This window comes from Heptranchias perlo, chromosome 3 (assembly GCF_035084215.1).
Source record: "Heptranchias perlo isolate sHepPer1 chromosome 3, sHepPer1.hap1, whole genome shotgun sequence".
In the NCBI taxonomy this organism is placed as follows: domain Eukaryota; kingdom Metazoa; phylum Chordata; class Chondrichthyes; order Hexanchiformes; family Hexanchidae; genus Heptranchias; species Heptranchias perlo.
Window position 1 is genome coordinate 128,444,066 of NC_090327.1, and position 19,883 is coordinate 128,463,948.

Consider the following 19,883-nt stretch of genomic DNA (forward strand, 5'->3'; position numbering starts at 1 on the left):
ATCGAGGGGGAGAGGTGAGTGAAGGACCGAGGGGGAGATGTGAGTGATGGACCGAAGGGGAGAGGTGAGTGATGGACCGAAGGGGCGAGGTGAGTGAAGGATCGAGAGCGGTGGCCAAGGTTGGGAACTAAATAGCTCAGGGTACTTAACGTTTCGAAAGGACAGGCAGAATCTGAAAGGAGTGGGGGGAAGTGAGCCCTGAGAAGAAAGGATGACATCAGGGCAGTGGTGAGAAAGGATCTTGGCTCAGAGGATCAGGAAGTAGAATCAGTATGAGTGGAAATAAGAAATAACAATGGGCAGAAAACACGATGGGAGTAGTTTATAGGCCCCCTAACAGTAGCGATACCACTGGGTGTAATATTAATCAACAAATAATAGGAACTTGTAACAAAGGTAATGCAATAATCGTGAGGGACTTCAATCTTCATATGGACTGAGCAAATCAAATTGGCAAAGGCAGTCTGGAGGATGAGTTCATGGAATGCATTCAAGACAGTTTCCCAGAACAATACGTCATGGAACCAACCAGGTAACAGACTATTTTAGATCTTGTATTGTGTAATGAGACAGGGTTAATTAGTTATCTCACAGTAAAGAATCCTCTGGGGAAGATTGATCATGCTAGAATTTCACAATGAGTTTGAGACTAACGTACGTATGTCCGAAACTAGTCTTAAACTTAAATAAAGCCAATTACATAGGTATGAGGGGCGAGTTGGCTGTGGTAGATTGGGAAATTAAATTAAAAGGTATGACGGTAGATAAGCAATGGCAAACATTTAAAGAAATATTTCAATATTCTCAACGAATATACGATCCATTGAGAAATAAAAACTCCACGGGTGATGTGATTCATCCATGGCTAACTGAAGAAGTTAAGGTTAGTATTAGATTAAAAGAGGCTTATAATGTTGCCAAGAAGAGTAGTACACCTGAGGATTGGGAGAGTTTTAGAAACCAGTAAAAGATGACCAAAAAATTGATAAAAAGGGAGAAAACAGAATCTGAAAGTAAACTTGCAAGAAATATAAAAATGGATTGTAAGAGCTTCTACAAGTATGTAAAACGGAAGAGAGTAGTGAAAGTAAACATGGGTCCCTTAGAGGACAGGAGAAATTATAACGGGAAATCAGGAAATGGCAGAGACGTTAAACAAATATTTTGTATCTGTCTTCACAGTAGAGGACACAAAAAGTAGACCAGAAATAGTGGGGAACCGAGGGACTAATGAGAGTGAGGAACTTAAAGTAATTAATATCAGTAGAGAAAAAGACTAAAAGCTGATAAATCCCCTGGACCTGATGGCCTACATCTGAGGGTCCTAAAAGTGGTGGCTGCAGAGATAGTGGATGCATTGGTTGTGATCTTCCAAAATTCCCTAGATTCTAGAATGGTCCCAGTGGATTGAAAGGTAGCAAATGTAACCCCGCTGTTCAAGAAAAGAGGGAGAGAGAAAACAGGGAACTGCAGGCCAGTTAGCCTGATATCAGTCATCGGGAAACGATTTGTGCACATATACCCCCAGCTCTCTCTCTTCCTGTACCCCTTTTAGAGCTGTGCCCTCTAGTTTATATTGCCTCTCCTCATTCTTCCTACCGAAACGTATCACTTCGCATTTTTCTGCATTAAATTTCATCTGCCACATATCAGCCCATGCCACCAGCCTGACTGTATCCTCTTGAAGTCTATCACCATCCTCCTCACTGTTCACTACCCTTCCAAGTTTTGTATCATCTGCAAATTTTGAAATTGTGTCCTGTAAACCCAAGTCCAAGTCATTAATATATATCAAGAAAAGCAGTGGTCCCAGCACCGACCCCTGGAGAACACCACTGTACACCTCCCTCCAGTCCGAAAAACAACCGTTCACCACTACTCCCTGTTTCCTGTCCCTTAGAAAATTCTGTATCCATGTTGCTACTGCCCCCTTTATTCCACGGGCCGCAGTCTTGACGATAAGCCTACTATGCGGCACTTTATCAAACGCCTTTTGAAAGTCCATTTGCACCACATCAGCATCAGTAGGCAGGAGATCTGTCCGAGATGCAAGGGCTGATTTTCCTGATTGCCAAGCCTCCATCCCTTTTATGTTGATGGAGCTGTTAATGAGATGGAATGGAGAGTTCCTCAGATTCCTGCCTGATTTCCCTGTACAACCATTTGCTGAATGCTCCAGTGCAGGAGTGCGGCGCTGTGATCTGCGGAGACCTGGAAGTAGGCTAAAGACTTTAAACGTGAGTGAAATTTTGTTACTTCCAAACCCCCGCCCCCCCCTCGCCTCCCTAGGATATTGAGGTCTTATAGGGATCTTCTGACTGCTGATTTCCAGTTGCATCTGACTTTACTGCCCTGGTGCTAGAGCCTACATGGGTAGGCCTTTCCAGCGATGCCCTCAGGGCAAGTAAGTGACCAGGGACAGGGAATCATGGCACTCCTGAGCCAGGAGAAGAACATCTCACCTGGGCAGAGTCGGCAGGAGATCTGCTCTCTGGTCTTATCTTGGTATGCGAGATACTAAATAGAATTGGGAAGGTAAATCTGGAAAATAACTTGGAAGTTAAATTGTGAAAGTAGAAGACGACACCAATTCAAACTACTAAAAGGCAAATTTAGGACTCAAATTTAGGTTCTTCTTCGCACAAAGAATGATCAATTTATGGACTGGACTCGCAGATAGAATAGTGGAGGTGAAAATCCGGGAATCATTTAATGATCAATTGGATGTTGCAATGGGGGCCTTTGCAACAGGGAGTAGTTGAGGGAGAATCTTGCACTTTTTCAGGGAACAATAGATAAATATGTGAAGTATGGGAAGATATGAGGCTCTGGGGAGAAGGCAGGGCAGTGGGATGATTTTGATTGTTCTAGCACAGATGCAATGGGCCAAATTGTTTCCTTCTGTATTGTTTCTATGCTTAATCATTAAGATCATAGAAATGTTAACAATATCACTGCTTATAATATTATTCAAATAAAAGCAATCAATTTTTCTATATTGAAGGCGGGAGGTTTAGAGGGGATTTGAGAAAGAACTTTTTCACCCAGAGGGTGGTTGGAGTCTGGAACTCACTGCCTGAAAGGGTTGTGGAGGCAGGAACCCTCACAACATTCAAGAAGCATTTGGATGAGCACTTGAAATGCCATAGCATACAAGGCTATGGACCAAATGCTGGAATATGGGATTAGAGTAGACAGGGCTGATGGCCGGCGCGGACACGATGGGCCGAAGGGCCTCTATCCGTGCTGTATGACTCTATGACTCTATTGCAGCATTGGGTATAAAAACACTACAGTTTTTTTCAGAGCATTTTTTACAGCACTAGAAAATAATAGAATTCGTTTTCAGAAACATTCCATTGACGATGACCAAGAAAATTGATTCAATCATTTTGATTAAAATCATGAAATAGACCAATCCACTCCTCACATTTTGCCAGATGGTCCCATCCAATGAGGTTTAATTTATCTACCTATGAGAGGAGCTCACTCTCAAGATCCAAAAGGAAAAAAATTAACAGCTTGGTTTAATTGTTTAGGATAACTTGAAACAGTTGTGCGATATTTACTGAAACTTGTTTCTCATCCTCAGCAACTTAGCAAGACAGTCCATCTTCCCATTTGCTGTCAGCGGAGTTAAACTGTTCCTTCCTAGCTCCAGTCATTAGCTTTTCTCATTCAAAACTCCTGGAGGCTTTATACTAGGCAACAACCATCCACAGCAGCTCGACACAGCAACACAACTTCACATATCCCTTGGTGACTCAAATACTATTGTGCCAGTGACTTCTATGACCCATTGCTGTCACCACAGCTAAGCTCTGGGACCCAGGCTCCGAGACCACACTTGCTACTTTCTGACAGCTTTTTGTCCAGAGGCTGCAGACAAACTCCCTTAGTCCCTGCAACCCATACCTGAATTAACAACCATCCGTACATTCACAAAACAGTCCCAAGGTTGCTAATCCTGCCTCCCAGGCCTGATCTTCCCAACTCACAGCTCCTTCCCCCGCATTTGCAACTGTCTGAGCTGCTTTCTCTCCCTCAGCGGCTTTCATAACGAACAGGACTCGGGCTGTGATTCGGTTGGCAGGGCTGATCACACAGCTCTTATTCTGTTTGAAACATGGGGCGACCCCTCAAACTTTTTCAGAAAACTCTCCCAATCAGTTAGTGCCTGCCCTTCCCTTCAATTCGGCTGTAATCATTACCTACAACAATGCAACCACCACTGCGTGGGAAGCACATGTTTTATTTTCAATTAGTGAAGCAAGTATGTTATTCAACTGAAGTTTGAGATTTTCAATTACAGCAATCAAATGAGACATTCGCCACACAAGAGGCACTTCATTGCTGCAATCTTAACGTGTTAGCACCATCACATCTAAATGTGAGGACATTGTTCAAACTCACACAGAAACTGTGTAAACCCCAGAGACAAGCTGAAGTCTAAACCTCAATTAAGCCAGTTCAGGTTAATGTATTGAATATCCAAATCTACATATTTTGGGCTGATACGTTTTTAAGCAAATGCCAATACTTGTGCAGGTGGATGAAACATTTTCTGTAGCTTGATTCCGCTGTCATTGTAGATGGTCGGTAAATCACTTATATTTTTATTTTCTTTCAAGTTGCGTAAGTTTCTGAAATAAATCATTCTTTTTGTTGGCTAATGGTTTATCGGAACAGGACTAGGCCATTCAACCCCTCGCACCCGTTCCGCCATTCAATGAGATCATGGTTGATCTGTATTCTAACTCCATTTACCCACCTTGGTTCTGTAACCCTTAACACTCTTGCCTAACAAAAGTCTATCAATCTCAGTTTTGAAATGTTCAATTGGCCCCCAGCCTCGACAGCATTTGGCAGCGGCGGGTGGGTGAGTTCCAGATTTCCACCACCCTTTGTGTGAAGAAGTGCTTTCTTAATCCTTCTGAAGGTGGGGTGGGGAAGGGGGGGAGTGGCTGGGGGAGGCTGATAATTGATGGTCGATTGAACAGAAAGAACTTGCATTAAAATATTGCCTTTCATATCCTCAGTCTATCCCAAAGTGCTTCACAGCCAAAGAATTCCCTTTTTTGAACTGTAGTCACTATTATTTTGTACCGTGGCAGCTAATTTGCGTAGCAAGGTCCTACAAACAACAGCGAGTTAAATGCTTGTGTTAGGCTAAGGGATAAATGTTGGCCAGTACTCCAGGAGAACTCCCCTCCTCTTCTTCAAATAGTGCCATCCACTTAAATAGGAAAACAAGGCCTCAGTTTAATGTCTCATCTGAAAGTCAGCACCACCAACAGAACTGCACTAGTGTGTCAGCCTGGACTATGTACTCACGATGTGTCTGCTTCTTGCTATCTAGTGGGGGAATGGTTTCTGGTCTGGGAGTCTGGATCTTGCTGATCAAGTAGGAATGAATCTTATTCCTGTTGGCCTTGTGTTAGTGCTGAGAGGGGAATGTCTGATTCCTGCTGGTCTACTAGTGATGAGTGAGATCCCTGGTGGAATATGAATCTAGACATTTGTTTATATTTTGATAGATTCTTACCCCTAATATTCTAACAGTGTGGGAGAAGGAGATATGCCTGTGCTTTTTTTTTGTTCATTCTCAGGATGTGGGCGTTGCTGGCCAGCATTCATTGCCCATCCTGGTTGCCTGGAGAAAGGGATGGCAGTGGGCCTTCTTCTTGAACCACCAGCAGTTTGATACAACTGAGTGACTCGCTAGGCCGCTTCAGACGGCAGTTAAGATTCAAACACGTTGATGGTGGGACTGGAGGCACTTATGTTATAAGCTGGATAGCCAGGTAGTGAAGGATAGAATACTAGAGCCTGGTCTTCAGTTGCTTCCAAGCCTTTATTCACAGAGCTCCATATCACCCACCCCACACCCTGGATCAGCTCTCATATAAATGGATACAAGAGAGTCCCCAATTGATACGCACCACCTGAATACAATTAACAATTGAATCAATTACAATTGATATGAATCACATGGATACAATTAACAACATGTAGGCCAGAGCGGGTAAAGAAGGCACGTTTCCTTCCCTAAAAGACATTAGTTGGATTGTTATGACACTCCGGCAGCTTCATGGTTACTTTTACTGATAGTTTTTTTTTACTATATTTCCAGCTTTTTTTTAATAAATTAAATTCAAATTCTCAAATTGCCATGGTGGGATTTGAAGCACGGGGGTAAATTTTAACTGATTTTGACATAAGGACATCTTTTTTTTTGTGGGTTTCCTGCCCAACAAGCCAGCTAGATTGACAGGCTGGCCGTCAGTCAGACGGGAGAACAGGCAGGGAACGGATGTCAGCGGGTAAGCCTTAGATTTGGTGGGGGTCAGTCGGTTATCGGGAGGTCAGGGGCCATCGGGGTGGTCATCGGGGGGGGTCATCAGGTGATCATGGGGGAGTGGGAGATCGGCGGGTGGGAGATCGCGGGGGGTTCGGAGATCGTGGTGGGGGTGGGGGAGTCGATCGACCGCGTGTGTGGGATCGCGGCAGGTAGGCTTGTTGGGCCTGGAGGAACCACTCCTGCTCCTCCAGGCCCACAAGCAGTGCAATAAAGGCACTTACCTGCCGAACCGGGCCTTCTCGCCTCCTCTCACGTGGCGTGAAGCAGAAGGCCTGGGAATCCCAGCCCCCAGGAGTTAAAAATAAAAAAATCCTGTCAAAATGGAGGCTAGCAGCCTCCTTGAAAGCTTTCAGTGACCGACCCGCCTCCAGAGAGCGGGTTGATAGCCTGCCCCTTGACCCGCCTCCGATAAAAGCGGAAGTGGGCGGGTTGGAGGCGGGATGGGGTCGGGTTTTACATTTTTACCTTCCCACCCGCCCCCAACCCACCCGTTCGTGGGGTAAAAATTACTCCATGTTCCCTGGATTACTAGTCCAGTAACATAACCACTACACTATCGTACTTGTGTGATCTATTATATACTCCATGCTGTTTCGTGTATACAAAACTACTCCGTAACATTAAAGTGTCTCACATACCCCCAATAAAGAGCACAGTGATGATCTTTAACACGATCATATCCTAAGCCAGGGAGTGCAGCACGGCGTGAAGGGGCCGAGAACAAAAATTAAAAATTAAATCCACTAGATTTCAACAGAAGTGGGGCTTTGTTATGGCTTTGCTTTAGATAATTATTAACTTCAAAATTAACTCAAAGCTGCAGAAAAAGTTTATTTGATTTAGTATAAACTCCAGTGAATCTTCATTACAGTTTCTATCCAGAGTGCTCCAAAAGACCATCTCAGCAGGACTTGTGTTAATGATTCAATCACTGCCTGCTAGTCTACTTTAATCCAAGGCCTAATAGTGTTGGGTATGAAGCAAACTCATGGTAGCTGTGTAAGGTCATTTTTCCCCTGGATCTGTCCTCCAGCCAGAAAGCGTATGTGGCAGAAAAAAAAAGTTTGCCCAATCAAAAAAAATCAGGGTCTGTCTTTAAAGCACCAGATTTTTAAAAAAATGATTGACAGCAAGACGCATGATTCACAGTGCGCCATGACTTGCTATTTGTAAGCCCCACCCCTCAGTTTCAGCAGAAGGTGGCAGGTTAAAGTTGCAATCTAAGGGTTGTAGTTCATGATAGTGACATAGTATCGTAGTATGGTACAAAACAGGAGGAGGCCATTCGGCCCATCGTGCCTGTGCCGGCTCTTTGAAAGAGCAATCCAGTTAGCCCCGTTCCCCTGCTCTTTCCCCATAGCCCTGTAAATTTTTTCCCTTCAAGTATTTATCCAATTCCCTTTTGAAAGTTACTATTGAATCTACTTCCACCACCCTTTCAGACAGTGCATTCCAGATCATTGCAACTCACTGCATAAAAAAATGTTTCCTCATGTCACCTCTGGCTCTTTTGCCAATCACCTTAAATCTGCGTCCTTTGGTTACTGACTCTTCTGCCGCTGAAAACAGTTTCTCCTTATTTACTCTATCAAAACTGTTCATGATTTTGAACACCTCTATCAAATCTCCCCTTAACCGTCTCTGTTCTAAGGAGAACAACCCCAGCTTCTCCAGTCTCTCCACATAACTGAAGTCCTGCATCCATGGTACCATTCTAGTAAATCTCTTCTGCACCCTCTCTAAGGCCATGACATCCTTCCTAAAGTGTGGTGCCCAGAATTGAACACAATACTCCAGTTGAGGCCTAACTAGTGATTTATAAAGGTTTAGCATAACATTTTTGCTTTTGTACTCTATGCCTCTATTAATAAAGCCAGGATCCCATTTGCTATTTTAATAGCCTTCTCAACTTGTCCTACCACCTTCAAGAATGTGACCCCCAGGTCTCTCTTATCCTGCACGTCCTTTAACATTGTACCATTTAGTTTATATTGCCTCACCTCATTCTTCCTACCAAAATGTATCACTTCACACTTCTCGTTGTTAAATTTCATCTGCCATTTGTCTGCTCATTTCATCAGTTTGATTATGTTTTCCTGAAGTCTGTTACTATCCTCCACATTGTTTACTACATTTCCGAGTTCCGTGTCATCTGCAAACTTTGAAATTATACCCTGTACAACCAACACCAGGTCATTAATATATATCAAAAAGAGCAGTGGTCCTAATACTGACCCCTGGGGAACGCCACTGTATACTTCCCTCCCGTCTGAAAAACAACCGTTCACCACTTCTGTGTTTTCTGTCCCCTAGCCAATTTTGTATCCATGCTGCCACTGTCCCTTTAATCCTATGAGGTTTAATTTTGCTGATGCAATCCGGGAGCCCAGGCCCTAATCTCTGGAATTCCCTCCCTCTCGCTACCTCTCTCTCCTCCTTTAACATGCTCCTTAAAACCTATCTCTTTGACCAAGCTTTTGATCACCTGTCCTAATATCTCCTTATGTAGCCCGGTGTCAAATTTTGTCTGATAGCGCTCCTGTGAACCCCCAAGGGACATTTAACTACATTAAAGGTGCTATATAAATGCATGTTGTTGTTGTTGTTGTTGTTGTTGTCGTCGTCACGTGGTTAAGCCTTCTTTTCAGCAGGGATGTTAATCCAAGCCGTTGAAATATAGCATTACTCAAACCCTGGGCCCAAGAGAGAGCAGCAGGCCTGTGGAAGGAATTAGTGTTGTAGAGATTTAAAACAAAGAAAAGGCAACTGTATATCTAAGTTTAATGATTATGTTGTGAATTGTTTGATTCTCTGGGTATTTATCATGATTTTAAAAAATACTTTAGGTACTATTGGGTAAATTCACTGATCCTGCACTCGCTCCAGGGAGCCATACTCGAAAGGAGCATGGGTTGGAGATAGGGCTAGAGCACTGTAGCACCCTGTGCTCCCTTCTCTCCTGACTCCCTGCTTGAAATTCAGGATTGCTGAACTTATCTATATATCCTCAAGAAAGGAAGACGATTGCTAAAAGCATTTAAAAATAATATTTTGACCAATTTCTTTCGTTCTCTTTCTCCTCCTTATTAGTTGTTTATTCACGACTGGCTTTTTTGTTATTTGTTTCATTGGTCGTTGTTCTACCTGCTTCCCTTCCTGTTCAGTAATATTAGAGGCAATCAGCATAATTCAATTAACAGTGAGTTATTGGTTGCTTCTTTAAACCCTTGATATAATATTTGAGTCAAAGATGCAACCGTGGCATACAGTTTGAAACACGACAATCAATGTTCTTATGCACTGAAGGTGCGCATAAATGCAGGGCTTTCAATTATATAAATACAGTCCCTCCTCACGTTCTGCTCAGTATTTTCTCTCAGTTTCTCTAAGTTTCCCACAGGTGCTGAGATGGAAAAGCAAACTGTTCCAAGATCCAGATGCTAAGCGATACACAAAAGACTTGACTCTCCCCACAATATCCCCTCCTCTAATCATTGTGGTGGAGAACTTCCTCCGTGTACCAGGTGTAAGGATATTGTAAACCTGTCCTTCATAAACACACTTCTGGTTTCGCTACACATAAGCAGAGAGGAAATCTTCCCCCTTTCTTCATTCTGAGATTGGGGCTTTTTCCATGTGAGGGATTATGGAGCGATTCCAAACACTGAATGGTATAACATGAATACACTGGACTGCTTCCAAATATAACTGTTGGAAATATCCAGCATAAACATATAGCCCCTGTTCAAGATAGCAACTGAGTTGAACCATGGTAGATTTTTTATTAGTAGCCATGATGTGGAGATGCCGGTTGATGGACTTGGGTGGACAAATGTAAGGAGTCTTACAACACCAGGTTATAGTCACCTGACGAAGGAGGAAAGCTCCGAAAGCTTGTGATTTCAAGTAAAGCTGTTGGACTATAACCTGGTGTTGTACGACTCCTTATATTTTTTATTAGCACTGGTTTTTGAAGAATTGAAGATCTTCAGATTAAATCTTGTAAAAGACCACTGCTTTATTTCAACTCTTCAAAAGTGGTAAATTTGAGGCCGTTGCTATGTCAGAAAGTGGTTTACTAAAGCCATAATCATTCACCAGCCCTCCCTTCTCTCCTAGCAGGATAATAACACCCCATTGAAGTGGCTCAAACTAGTTCACTAGATCCAATGATTGGAAAGACTCCTCAATCTCCATTGGAATTTTCAGCAGAGAATAAAATTCAACATTTTCTAGATTTTCACAAAAATACACAGTACTCTTGCTAGAGGTGGGACTCCGACAAACTATGGTGCAGTAGTACACTTTGAGGGGGTGAGTAACTTCCTCTCGATGAGTTCCAAGTCCTTGAAATCACTTAAAATCAAAAGTGAGCAGCCAGAGCACTTGCATAGAAGCTGGTACTTTTATCTCTCAGTTGATACTTATATTTTCAATGAGATTCCCATTTATATAACAGTCTCTAAAAGTGATTAATTAATACATCTATTAGTTATCAACCATGGGATTCAGTTATTTGAGAAAAGAAATTGGAGAAAAATTCATGTCTGCATAGATGTATTCTTTTTGACAAATGGGAATTAATCAATCTAGCAATACGCTGTTTAACTATATTTCCCTTGAATATAAATGTCCCTAACAATTATACTAGTTAAAAAATGGTTTTGAGCAAGATGTTTTTAAATGCTGTTATCCAGCCACTTGACATTAGGTTGGTTTCCAAAACAACATGGTACTTGTTTACTGCTTGATTTAAAAAATGTTGCAATGGTTAACACATTAATTGGCAATTTGAATATTTTCTGTAAAAACGGATCTTATTGCAGCAAAAAGAATTATACATCGCACAAAATGCAGAGTTCACTGGGCATGAGAGAAAAATGTCAAGTCAGTAAATGCACCTGTGGGATATGATTTATATTCCACGTGTGAGCTGACCTGACAACTTAGGAATGATGAAGTCGCGAGTGAGTTATGGACAGTGCTACAAGTGGGATATAAATCATTTCCCATGGGTCTTTGTAATGTACTCTGTTTATAGCATATGTTAAAAATTAATCAATAACCAGGTAAGAACATGTCATTATGTAGCAGCGAGAACACAGATTATAGGAGCTATGTTAATGTCGCAGTCTCCCATCTGGAAAGGCTTTACGGAATAATTTTTTATCTTCAGCGTTGCTGCCGCAGAACATTGTGTGTGACAGGGACACTAATCAGAAATTCAGGTGCGTGCCCCACCTCGATTCTCCATCCGGAATGGGCTTTATCCTGAGGAGTTCATCATTTGACAAGATTTTCAGATGCTTCAACATCATCATGGCAGGTTCAACTAATGGCCCATCAGGCTATGGCGGTGAGGATCTAGGTGATACAGCAGAGACGGTCCAGAGGTCGATTCCCAGCATATACTGAGTTAGCTGATCCCAGCCAGGGGGACAGTAAAGCCGTAGACAATTAGCGTGGGTGCCTCTGGGTTAAGCAGCACGTCTTGCTGGAAGAGCATGCCTGCGGACATCGGATGAGGACAGGCTATGGGTTGACTGTGATGCCTTTCCAGTAGAGTAGCCACCTGACATTCACCGTCTGTGGTCACACATGAAGAATGAGCACTTGGGCAAAGTACCGGAGGTCATCTGGCATCTGTGAAATCTTACTCCCTCATGGAGTCAATACTTACATGAGAGGCTGGAATTTCCAATGTCACCCTGGCACACAGGAAATCAGTGGGTCTAGTCTCAGTGGTCTCCTCCAAAAAAAAGGCTTTGATATGATCGAGAAGGCATACCTCCACAGACTGGGGAGGTTTGGATTGATTGGTGGATTCATTTCACTGGCAATCATCACCATTATTTGCCGTAATACAAAAAAAACAGCATTGAGTGGGAGAACCCACATGGAAATTTACCTCCAAAATCCAAAACAAAGGAAACCAAGGATTAGTTTAAAGGCAGCTTTGTTTGGCCTGCAAATTTGTGAAGATCCAGCAAAAGGTGGTAAACGTTTTTTGTCCAGCATTAAAGACAGGGAATTTGAAGTGAAGCTGATTGAAAGATGGATCCACTCATTAGACAAGAGCTCAGTTGCTGTGGCACATCCTTAGGGGTCCTTGTGGATAGTTGTTGGGGCACATGTGGGTCTGCGAGAACAGCGGAGGGGTGTTACACCATATTTAATTATAATTTCTACAAATGTTTCAGACAATTACATCAAATTCTTACCACTGGCACTACTCACAGTGTGAATGTTCTAAACCTACATCATATAGAAATAATACTTCATCAAATATGTTGACTGGATAGTTTATGGATTGTCTGTTTCCTACAGAGTTCCCATGCAGGGTGCTGGTAATGCATAGCCCAGGGAGGTATGGAACTACCAGAATCTCAGCAGGATGATGGTGAAATCCAGCAGCTGCAATGTGCTTATCCTTCCACAAGACAATCACTTAGAAGGGGTGATAGGGTAAGTGCCATGTTGCCAACAATCTCAAACCACATAATTGAGAAAATAAGTTTCCTGCACTTGAAGATTGTGTCATTGGTTAAAATGCACAGGGGCCAAACATGAGAGGGCAATAGATAGTACTTTAGAAGAAATATCAAAATGTAGGACCAGGTGCTTTAGATACGGCCATTTGGTAGATGGGATTTGAGGAGTGGTGTAGCTGCCCCTTTAAGAAATGGTGCAGCTGTGCCACTCCTGGGAAGGCTCTAGTCTTCCTTGCTGCATTGCTGGTACTGCTGCCAATTAATCATAGGCATTTTTACCCTCTTCCTTGACCATGCATTTGCCATCCTGCTCACTGAGCTGCATGCCCAGACTCCTTTTTAGGGCAAATAGATGGATCATGCAGCAGACAACAATTATCTTGGAAACCTTGTGGTGGGAAGGGGTGGGGGGGGGAGAAGTGGTGGTAAGTTCTCTTAAGATTCTCCTGATCAATCCAGACCCGTGAGGTGTTGCTTCAAGATACCAATGATATGTTTGATAATAATTCTGGTTGCAGCATGAGCTTCTTTGCACCTGCACTCCTCTTGTGTCTGTGGTTGGTGATTGGATGTAATGGCTGGAGAGGGTAGCCTTCGCCTCCCATGTACTATTCTTTAACTCTTTGTCCTCCTTCAAATAAGGGAGACACAGCTGGTAACCTTAACTCGAAAGCATCGTGAGAGCTTCCGGCATTGAAGACATTAACCTGGATCATTCTGTGCTGCTGATTTCACACCATATCCGAATTGAGAAAAAATAATGTCTTTGGTCATGTAAGGCACAGCATTGTATCCAGGGACCCAAGAAACAATATGGTTGCCAATAGTCTCAGCCAGCAGTTCCACAGAATTTTATTGGCAGTGGTAAAAGTGATGGCTGGGAATGTTCAGATTGTTTACCCATTCTTTCATGTAATTGGTACATTAAATCAAGAAAGAGAATAACCAATTTCGTTCAGTAAACTTTTATAATGTGTCATCTCAGTTATGTCCGTTGTCCAGTTGGGTGGGACTGCCCTCGCCTGGTTCCATTCTTAGCTATTCAGTCGTAGCCAGAGAATCTCCTACAATGGCTTCTCTTCTCCCTCCCGCACCGTTACCTCTGGAGTCCCCCAAGGATCTATCCTTGTCCCCCTCCTATTCCTCATCTACATGCTGACCCTCAGCGACATCATCCGAAAACACCACGTCAGGTTCCATATGTACGCTGATGACACCCAGCTCTACATCACCACCACTTCTCTCGACCCCTCCATTTGCCTTCCTCTGACTTGTCACGCTGCTTGTCCAACTTCCAGTATTGGATGAGCAGAAATTTCATCCAACTAAATATTGGGAAGATCGAAGCCATCGTCTTCAGTCCCCGCCACAAACTCCATTCCTTAGCCACCGACTCCACTCTGGCCACTGTCTGAGGCTGAACCAGACCGGTCATTTGATCCGGAGATGAGTTTCCGACCACATATCTGCTCCATCACCAAGACCGCTTACTTCCACCTCCGGATCATTGCCCATTTCTGCTCCTGCCTCAGCTCATCTGCTGCTAAAACCTTCATCCATGCCTTTGTTACCTCCAAACTCAGCTATTTCAGTGCGCTCCTGGCTGGCCTCCCACCGTAAACTTGAGCTCATCCAAAACTCTGCTGCCCCTATCCTAACTCACACCAAGTCTCGCTCACCCATCATCCCTGTGCTCGCTGACCTACATTGGCTCCTGGTCCGGCAACACCTCAATTTTAAAATTCTCATCGTTGTGTTCAAATCCCTCCATGGACTCACTCCTCCCTATCTCTGTAACCTCCTCCAGTCCTACAACCCTCCGAGATCTCTGAGCTCCTCCAATTCTGGCCTCTTGCGCATCCCCAATTTTTTTTATTCCACCATAGGCGACTGTGCCTTCAGATGTCTAGGCCCTAAGCTCTGGAATTCCCTCCCTACACCTCTCTCTATCTCTCTACTTTTCTCTCCTCCTCGAAGTCATTCCTTAAAACCTACCTCTTTATCCAAGCTTTAGGTCACCTGTCCTAATATCGCCTTATTTGGATCGGTGTCAAATTTTGATTGATACCATTCCTGTGAAGTGCCTTGGACCATTTTACTACATTAAAGGTGCTATATAAATGCGAGTTGTTGGTATTTGACAGGCTACCTCCTTAAAGGCCAGATTTGCATGTTAAATTCACATAATGCACAGAAATCTGTGCGAGACCCCACTCTGTCCGCTGAGAAGCCTGCAACGATTTTAAGCACCGGGCTCAGAAGGTGCGAACTACACGAGTTCAGGAAACTTCTGATCTTGCTGCTCCAACCCGCTGAATTCCTGCAGCATGAGCAACTTCCACTGACAGTAAATCCCAAGCTTCTGAGAACGTCCTATTGTTTGTGCAATGTGGGTTTAGAATGTTTATACTGTAAACTCTCTCCCGGTCCATTGCGTGATGTGCATTTGTAATCTTTATACAGTGCATACGAAAAGGCCATCTGGTCCATCAAGGCTGCCCCACACATCACGCTGGCTGGAGCATCGTGACTAGACATTCCCCCCCCCAAATGAATTTTCAAAGAATAGTTCCATCAATTGGAATAGTGACATGATGTCACTTCCATGAGATCTGAAACATTTCATTAAAATGCTACCATTGCACACGGTGTAAATCCTCCCATCCGAGTGTGGATACTTAAAGAAACAAATCTTTTATGCTTAAGAAAAACATATGCACCTTCTACTATTACCTAAGTAGATAAGCACACTGATATTCTAAGTCGTTATGCTACAAAGCCTGGGAATTACGGTAAGCAATGTTATTGCATCAACGCTTAACATGGTTGTATCAAATTTTTATCACATTTATTTTAAATGGGTTAATGCCTCCTCTAAAATAGTGGAGAGAGGAATTTGAAATGATAACATCGCTCACAGTAATTTCCAGACTTAAATCTTTTAGGGGTCTGGTAAGAGACATACTGCAGTTAAATAATGAGTTACAGTGAGCTCGTTCTGCGGGAGAAAAAAAATGATGTACAATGGAGGAAAAATTACACAGGAATTTGACTTATCCACCTGGTATAATTATTAGAATTTTTAATTAATGGAAGCACTGGATGTAAAATGAAATCAAATATTCTCTTTGTAAATTTTTATGAAGTTATGAATAATATTTGAACACATTTATATGGAACAATGTTCTATTAGCTAAGATTTTCTGTCAAGTAAAATCTTAGTGCTTTCACAGCTCCTGATGTACTGACACGTACTTAAAGTTGCATGATTCTAGTTTTTATTTCAGTAGCACTCGTTAAAATAAGGAGCATTCCTGAAGAATAAAAGAAACTTATTTTGAAGTTATATAAGAATGTCAATTCTATTGATTCTCATTTATGTCATAGCAAAGTGTAACCACACAATATGGCACATTTCCGACGACACACAATAGGCTCAATGTTGTTATAGAATAGAATTTACTTCAATATTTTAAAATAATGGAGATGATTTGTGTCTAGATTTTTGTGAGATTATGGCACCATTATTTTTGATACATTTTTCTCGTTTATGCTCTCCTGACTGGCCTCCCACCTTCTACCCTCCACAAACGTGACCTCATCCAAAACTCTGCTGCCTGTTTCCTAACTCGCACCGTCCCGTTCATCCATCACCATTGGCTCCCGGTCTGGCAACACCTCGATTTTAAAATTGTCATCCTTGTTTTCAAATCCTTCCATGGCCTCGCCCCTCCCTATCTCTATAACCTCCTCCATCCCTACAACCCTCCGAGATCTCTGCACTCCTCCAATTCTGGCCTCTTGCACATCCCCGATTTTCATCGGTCCACCATTGGTGGCCGTGCCTTCAGCTGCCTAGGTCTTAAGCTCTGGAACTCCCTCCCTAAACCTCTCCGCCTGTCTCTCCTCAAAACCTACCTCTTTGACCTGTCCTAATATCTCCCTATGTGGCTTGGTGTCAAACACTCCTGTGAAACCCTTGGGATGTTTTTCTACATTAAAGGTGCCATGAACCATAAGCAGACAAGACGTCAGCTGAGTGATCTGCTCCCCGGGCACTCTGGCAATGCAACAAGTAAGTATGACGTGCCAATCTGTGGCTGGCTCATGCTCTGATTTCTCTCACGTACCATGGCGGGGGGTGGGGGTGGGGGGAGGGAGGGAGTGCCTCCCTCATTTGGGAATTTGTTTAATTCCATGTCGCACCACTCAGTGACATGGCACCTCATTACTGCCCATCTTTGATGGATTAGTTAATTGAAGGGTGTACCAGGGACAGATGATACTTGTGTTTGTAGATGATGTCAATGTCTGTGTCGGGCAGGTGGGTTTGCAATGAGGGAACAGTGTTTAAACTGGAGTTAAAAACTATCAATTGTTTCACTGACTTTTATAAAAAAATGAATATCTTTTCTACGCTTTTAATAAATATTTACATCTAAAGCAGTTAGGACTTAACTTCCCCGAATACATTCACAATCGTTAAAGTAGAAATAACGGCCACAAAATTCCTCGGGAAATGATCCCAGCGGTTCTTGCCCTCCAGTGTTGACCCCACTGGCTGGCAAGCACAGCTACGGGTGCAGACGGAAACTCTGGTGCCTGCCCGCCTGTGGGTTGCCCAGCACCAACCCCGACCATGACCTCGTCAGTCCCCTGTCTAAGGGGACTAAGTTTCTTAAAAAAAACAATCATCTATTTCTTAGCCACTTCCCTAACCGATACCCCACCACTGGTCAGAACAGTGGCATTTTTCTGTGTCTAGCAGTGTCACTTTTTTTCAGGAGATGAGAAAGTTGAAGTATTCATGTGGATCAAATTTAGTTATCTAATGAAGTAACCAAATTGGACCCATTGGTTCACCTTGGGTTTGGAATTCAGTCAACACTTATCCTTGATGGTTGCCCAACCAGATGTTTGGTAGGACTTCATGGTGGCACACAATGGAGAAAGCGTCTCCATGAAATGAATCAAGTGTTTTCTTGAAATCTAAAGAAAGAACTTGCATTTATTTAGCGTCTTTCACGACCTCAGGGCGTTCCAAAATGCTTTACAGCCACTTTTGTAATATGGGAGACGCAGCAGCCAATTTGCGCACAGCAAGGTCCCACAAACAGCAATATGATAATGACCAGATAATCTGTTTTAGTGATGTTGGTTGAGGGATAAATGTTGGCCAGGGCACTCTAGTAACAATCTAGAAGAGCATGTCAATCCAACCTACAAATCTGAGCAGTATAGCATCTACAATTGTTATCCATGACGTCTTAACATTTTTATTCTATTTATATTCAATGCAGAGAAAAAAATCTAGAAGTTTGAACCATTCCATTACTGTGCTGAATGTCTCCAGCTCTGTTTCTCAATATGCATTTCACAACTCGTTCCTGTGGCTCTCTCTTCTGTAGAAAACCGAGTGCTTACAGTTTATGAATGTTTATTTTCCTTCTTTTTTTTCTTCCTTCAAATGTTTGCTCCTAACACCATCCAGCCAGGAATAACTCTGGATGTTCCCAAGAGGATCAATGAGATTGCTCTGTGTGGGGCCACTCTAACAAAATGGTGGCTCAGTTTTTGTGAACTTGTTTGCTTCAAAATCAGAAATCTTTATAAAGTGTCGCATATTGCCAGCAAAAGCAAAAGAACATAGCAGAACGAATAATATTCAGGCAAATATTTAAATCCCACATGCAATTCATTTGACCCAGGACAACTGTTCCATAACAATTTTTATCAGTTGTACCTACCACAGATGCTCAAGGTAAAAGATAAATGGGGATTCCCCATCCCCCACCCCTTCAGATCTATATGAGACAAGGCTGGCACTTCAGTGCAGTAATGAGGGAATGCTGTAATGTCAGAGGTGCCGCCTTTCGGATGAGACTTTAAACTGTCTGTCCACTCAGATGGACGCAAAAGATCCCGCGGCACTATTTCCAAAAAGAGCAGGGGAATTCTCCCCAGTACGATCTGTCAGCTGGAGGCTCTCTAGTTAAAGGGGCAGTCCTCCACTGACAGATGCTGCAACCAATGGAACAAATTTCAGCATGGAGAAGCCCAGGGGGAAGGCTGCTCCCAGTTTAATGATGCCTCACCCCAGGTATCATCAGATGGGGTGAGGAGGAGGGCGAAGACAGAGATCTTCCCCCCGGCGGGCGGGAGGAAGCGGCCTGCCTCTGCCACCAAGAAGGCCTGGCTCAAGGTGGCAGAGGGGGTCACCTGCGCAACCAACATATCGCCCACCTGCATACAGTGCAGGAGGCGCTGCAATGACCTCAGTAGGTCAGCCACAGTGAGAACACGAAGTCTTTCCCCTACACTCCATCTGCCACAACCCCACATCTCCTTCGGCACCGCCAACACTACTCTGTCACATCACCCCTCATACCCACTCCAACCCCATCCTCATCTTACCTCCACCTACTCACCTCGCCAGTACTCATCCTGCCACTAACACGCGACCCAATCCTCATACAATCTCATGGCTCTATCCCATACTCACCCTCTCGTGCATCTCCCTCACGGCCAGCCTCACTCAACCTGCCACCACCTGTGCTGCAGACACAGGGCATGCATCACATATGTGCAGTAGGCAGCGTAAGGCAAATGTTTCGTGAGCATGAAGGGGGTGCACAAGGGTGTCGGAGGGTTTGCCATGGGTGTTACCTATATTGAATTTCAGAGCAACAAACAGCACACGTTATATTGGCACCACCACTGCCATGTCTCCGCGAATCCTGCCTGTTGTGTCCAATAATGCCCGCTCCTGGGTATCACTATGAGGACCCACCACTGATGCCACCCATCGTGTTACTGCAGAGTAGGTGCAGGTGTATTTGCAGGGCTCTTCCGCGCAGACGACTGAGAGACATCCGAGGTGTAGCCGGCTGCACCCTGGAAGGATGCGGAGGAGAAGTTGTGGAGGGCAGTGGTGACTTTGCCAGCGACAGGTAAGCAGTTGGTGCTGGGGCCAGCCAGGAGCCGCTCGGCATGAAAGAGCCTGCAGATCTCCACGACTACATGTCGAGCGA

At 43.7% G+C, this 19,883-nt stretch overlaps 1 long non-coding RNA gene across 1 annotated transcript; it reads left to right on the top strand.

The window, feature by feature from the left end:
* The first annotated feature begins 11,467 nt into the window (after positions 1-11,467).
* On the top strand, positions 11,468-16,156 carry LOC137307261 (uncharacterized). Its single transcript, XR_010959092.1, has 3 exons — positions 11,468-11,589; positions 12,689-12,826; positions 13,495-16,156. It is a non-coding gene; the product is annotated as an uncharacterized lncRNA (long non-coding RNA).
* The last annotated feature ends 3,727 nt before the right edge of the window (positions 16,157-19,883 follow it).